Here is a 6,000-nt window from a genome sequence, read left to right as displayed (position 1 = left end):
TCCATCTCTTATCCTAGATCTGCTTCTTAGTCTTATAGTGCACCCTTCAGGATAGGCTATTAGTTATGGTTTCTCTTGCTATTGTTAAGTCGACAAATTACATTCTATTCATGTATAATTTTTAAAACTTGATTAGGCTTGAAAATTATAAGTATGTTATAATTGTATCATAAAGAATAAATACCCCTCAAGGAAGAGTCAGTTGGCCTCTCCTAGAGAATAAAATCTATGGCTTTAGTGATGAAATTTTTATGAAAGATACTGTGGGTATTTCATGAACCCTTACCTTGCAAAGGTAATGGGTTATATTTAGGAATACTGACATTAAATAGGAAGTACAGTAACCAAGTTCTATTTAGTGGTAGTTGCAATATCCTGCTTGATTTGTAATTATGTTTTTTTACTTCAGTTATTTATTCAACAAATACTTATTCAATTTCTGTACTGTACAAGGTATTGTGCAAGAGATGCGATCAGTGGTGAACCAAACAGACAATGTGCCTATTCCATAGCATTTGCAGTCTTCTGTTATTAGGTCTTTTGGCCAAAAGAGCTACAAAGCATTGTGTTACTAAAAACATACTGTTTAAAACTCCTATAAATTAAATTTTATTTTTTATTTATTTATTTATTTTTTTTTTGGTCTTTTTGCCATTTCTTGGGCCGCTGCTTTGGCATATGGAGGTTCCCAGGCTAGGGGTTTAATCGGGGCTGTAGCTGCCAGCCTACACCAGAGCCATAGCAACGCGGGATCCGAGCCACGTCTGCAACCTAAACCACAGCTCACAGTAACTCTGGATCCTTAACCCAATGAGCAAGGCCAGGGATCAAACCCACAACCTCATGGTTCCTAGTCGGATTCGTTAACCACTGTGCCATGATGGGAACTCCCCAAAAACTTCTATAATTTAAATTTTAGATAAAATGAGAAATCAGTATGCTATGCATAATGAAAGAGAAAGAAGTTAGGAAATTCAGTAGTTAAAATAGCTAATAAATAAGTGCCGTGTGAAGGTTTTAAATGTATATCAGAGGCGAATGGGAAAATATTATTTATGCAATTATACCACCAGATTATCTTAAAGAAAGAGCAACTTTCACAAATTCAGTAAACTCATGTTAGAAATACAGAACAGGAGGAGGACATTATTTTTCTTATTCTTTGCCTCCAAATAATAAGTTTTCCATGACAGCATGAATATATGCGTAAAACGCAGCCTAGAACAGAAGACCTTTTTTTTTTTCTTTTTTTTGTCTTTTTGCCTTTTCTAGGGCCACACCCGTGGCAAATGGAGATTCCCAGGCTAGGGGTCTAATTGGAGCTGTAGCTGCTAAGCCTATGCCAGAGCCACAGCAACGCAGGATCCAAGCCACGTCTGCAACCTACACCACAGCTCAGTGAAAAACCGGATCCTTAACCAGGTGAGAGCAAGGCCAGGGATCAAACCTTCAACCTCATGGTTCTTAGATTCGTTAATGACTGAGCCATGACAGGAACTCCCAGAACAGAAGACCTTAATAAAAATATGGTTTTTAAGACAATTCTAATGAACATGATTATCATGCCCCTTTACTCCATGGTGATTAGGATGAGGAGCTGTTAGATATTATTTTGTCTGATGATACACATTTAGTTATACAGATAAGAAAAAAGAGTGAAATGGAGAAATAAGGGTTCTTAATGTTGGCACCATGAATGGGCTTTAGGACATGAAATAACTTGCAATATTTTTTTAATGGAAAAAGTTAATAACAGTTATCAGATTCTCCAAGGAACATATTATTACCCATAAGTTTAAGAATCCCAAAAGCAGGAGAGAGAGAGGGAGAGAGAGAATAAGATCAGAAATATCAAAAGGCAGTAATTAAGAGTACTTTTGAGAGCCTAAATTTTTTTTAAAAAAGTTGATAGAATTCTAAAATAAAACAGGATCTTTAAAAATAATTCGCTCTCAAAAATGTTGTTATTTGTTTACTATGGCATAGAGATAAAGGGGTAATTGAAACAGAGAAAACCTCCCCTGTCATTTAGATGTTTTAGCATTTGCTACAAACAACTTTTGATAAAGTATTTTTACATCTAAAATCATCAAAGTCATCTCAGTCAAGTCTTGCCTTTGGTTTATTTATATAAACTTTCCTTTGAATTTTGCTCTTAAAGATGCCTGAAACTAATTTGCATTCTATATCATCATTAGATTTACTATGGTAAATTAAGTATTGTATATCGATCAATGTGGTATTTCAGAAACAAAAGCAAAGAGATTAAAAATCAAATTCACCCATGTCATTATGACCGATTTTTCCAAATGATTAAAAAGTGTTAGTTAAATTAAATGCAATGAGTGTCTACATATTTTAAAAGGTTTTTGAATATAGCGTATGTGCCATTCTCCTCAGAGTTTTGAGAGTTTACTTAATAAATGAATTACAGCTTTTCTTTACTGAAGTCACTTCCTGACAAACAGCCAACATGAAGAAATAAATAAATATAAGGCGGTTTGTGAATTCCAGGCTTCTTGGCTAGTCACAATTGGTGTGTTGTTATCTTGGCTTGAGGACAATAGTCGTAATTACTTTCTTCTAAACAGCTGAATTCAATCCAACTCAGAATGTCATAAGTTTATGAATTTGTTATAGCAAAAATTAAGATTAGCAAAGAAGACAAATGCCACTGGAAAAACATTTTTCAAACCTTTCCTTTTTCCCCACTCCCCTTTCTGGTTTCATCAAATTGGAATCACTCCCAATTTTAAAGGAATCACAGATCAAACTGTACTTTCCCAGCCACTGTTTGTCCAACGAGTTACACAAACACATATATAGCCAGAAACATCTTATCTTTTGTATATGTGGTTTTCCATGTGTATTAAAATCGTGTTCTTTATTTTTACTTAAAATTGTGGGTATGACATCTTTATATATTTATGTACATTTATTCTAGATGATAGTTTCTGAGAGATGTTTAACTGATGCTATAATGATTAGTCTTGAGTTAGAATTTACTAGATTTGGACCAATAAAAAATTATTGACCTTTATATCACTCAATTTTCAAAACAATATTATTAACTGTAATAGAAATTAAATCATATTTATATTATTGATTACTGTAGAAAATGGTCAATAATCCCAATGAATCTTAAAATTATTCCATTCACTAATAAAAACTGAAGAAAAAAGGCAGGTCTGTATGGAAACAGAGAGAAAAAATCATAGAGATAAAGAGGAATCCGAGGACTCTGGAATACTCAGCAACGAATGAATTTGAAAGTCCAAGAATAAGAGCATCAACAGGTTAGGTGAGGGTTTTTATTAAGAATAAAGGACTAATGATTTGTAAGAAAACTGCATGACATAACCAAAACTTTCACCAGGGATTATCCTACTAGGATAGATTAAAAAGGGACAAATAAAATCAAAATTTTTCTCAGAGGAGTACAGAGAAATATTTTGTAAGATTTTGATTACGAAAAAAGAGAGAGAAGGAGGAGATGGAGAAGATTGAAATTTTATGCCCAAGGGCCTGGAAAGATGTTCATTGAAGTCATGCAAGAGAAGGGATAGCTAGAGAACATTTAAAGGAAAACAGATGGTCTAAGGTCAAATATGATAGACCATAGTAGATAAGTTATTAATGCTAATTTTAAAATTATAACGTATGAAGTGCATTTTGTGTTACCAGTGTTTTCGTGTATGTGTTACCTACTTGATTTGATGGGGGAGAGGAATAGCCACATAAAAGAAAGAAAAAAAGCTGAGGTAAAACGTACAGCAAATTATCATTTAGACTGTTAGGAAAAAATTAGAGAACAGCTAATAACATTTATTTAGTGTACCCTATGTGCTTGACATGATGCTAATTTTCTATATCTATTTTTTTTAACTGTCACAATAAATTTTTCAGACAGTTATGACGTCTCCATTTTGCAGATGGGAAACTAAGATTCACAGAGCTTTTGTAACTTGCCCAAGATTATACTACTAGGAAAGAGCAGGGCTAGCATTCACCCCAGGCATAACTAGCCAGAAACTTTTAATATATCAAAAAAGTTCCTAGATCAATAAATGCTGAGGTACCTTTCTAAAATAGTGACAAAATTCAAATTTCTTGTCCTCATAATTGTCATGCAGCATTGTACTCTTTTAGTTAAAAAGTAAATGAATCAAAATAATCCACACATAGTTACAAAAAGTATAACTGTAGTGACAAATATTACCTGGATTTATTGTAATGATCATTTTGCAATATACACAAATATCAAATCATACAGTGCACATTCGAAGTTAACATAATGCTACATGTCAATTATACTTCAATAAAAAACAATCTATAAATTCTGTGAACTAAGGAAAAGAAAAAGTTAGGTGACTATAGAATATTTACATGTTCTTATATCAAATACTCTTCCAAGTACTTTACAACAGAAAAGCTTCACAGTTTCTCTGATAGTACAACAATTTCATGCCCTCTTGTGTGCTTGCATTACCCAGGAGCTCACTAAGGGATAACATGGTCTACATATCCTTTCCCTTAGATGGAGAAAAGTGAGAATAATAAGAACAGCTAACAGTGTAGTGCTTCTATATACCAGGGTATTTCTAAGCACTTTACACACTTTTAGTTCAGTCAGTTCTCACAGCAGCTTAAATGAAGTGAATTCAACAGTAGGATCCTCATTTTATCCATGAGTGAAAAAAAGGTACAGAGTAGGTCAGTAGTTTCCAGAAGTTTCCAGAGATACAGAGACACCAGATTGCCTCTGGAGCCTGTGCTACTAGTACCTACATTGTACTGACTGTGCATTTTAACGAAAGAGACTTAAGTGCTCCCAACCGCGATTCTAGAAGTCTGCAGAGGCCTGGAGTAAAAAGTATTCACCATTTAAAGAAAGAAACACAGAAAATCAAAACAGGATAAAGAAGGCATATTTCTGTTTGCAACCCAGCCCCTATCAACAATAATAACAACAAAAAATAAAGCATAACACAGACAACTTAATATGTTTATATTCATATTTTAAGATTTTTTCAGTATATGGGGAAAAAGAATTTTGCAAATATCAAAGAGAAGTTAAATCAAGAATATAGATAACTACTGTTAATATTTTCCTATCTAGCATTGAAATGCCAAGAAAGACTATGAGAATGTCTAATTTTAGACATTCTAAGAGTGAATGTACCTAAATGTGCAGACAGAAGAGGAAGAGAGGAAGATGCCCTTTTGTTCCCTGAAACAGTCTGAAGAATTTTAATTCTTAAAAATGCAAATATCAATGAAATTAATACTAACTTTAAATAGTCAAATAAAACTAGTCCAGGATTTTTTCTCACATTCTGAAGGCAAAGAGATGCGGTTTTATGTTTAACTCTCTACTTCTTATCAATTAGTGCTTCTTCCTTGTGTTGCAATAAGGATACAAAATTTTTAAATCACAGTTTTATGTAAGTATAACCAAGAACATTAAAAAGTGACATGATTCGTATGGAAACTGTTACTGTTAAATATAGACTGACAATTGAAACATGCCAGCTAAATTTGGATTTTTATTTATAAGTAGCACTTAGGGTCCAAACAAATATCAGACAAAGCAATACCACACGTTACCATTCAGTTCCTCTGTAAGTTAGACATTGTGAGAAATTCCTTTGATGTCATTAATTCCATAAACTCCATATTCAAGTTTTCCCAATCTTAGCAGTTACTAAACTGACCAGATTATCTTTCTATCTCCTACCCTTTGTACATGACTAGACAAAGAAAATTCCGTAAGATGAATAATAATATTATTATCTGCAACTATCTGTATTTAAGGAAAAACATTTTTCTATGGATGATAACATGGCTATCAAGGAAACACTAAAAAAAATTAGTCAAAAGACTTTTAATAGCATCTCTAGCTTTATCTCTATCTCCTACAATCTACTATGGTTTTTATAGGTCTTACATTGTGTCAGTATCACTTCTGAAGTTAATGTCAAGATCTCTCATATTCTCTGC

Source organism: Sus scrofa, chromosome 15 (assembly GCF_000003025.6).
Source record: "Sus scrofa isolate TJ Tabasco breed Duroc chromosome 15, Sscrofa11.1, whole genome shotgun sequence".
In the NCBI taxonomy this organism is placed as follows: Eukaryota; Metazoa; Chordata; class Mammalia; order Artiodactyla; family Suidae; genus Sus; species Sus scrofa.
Note: the sequence above shows the minus strand (reverse complement) of the source record.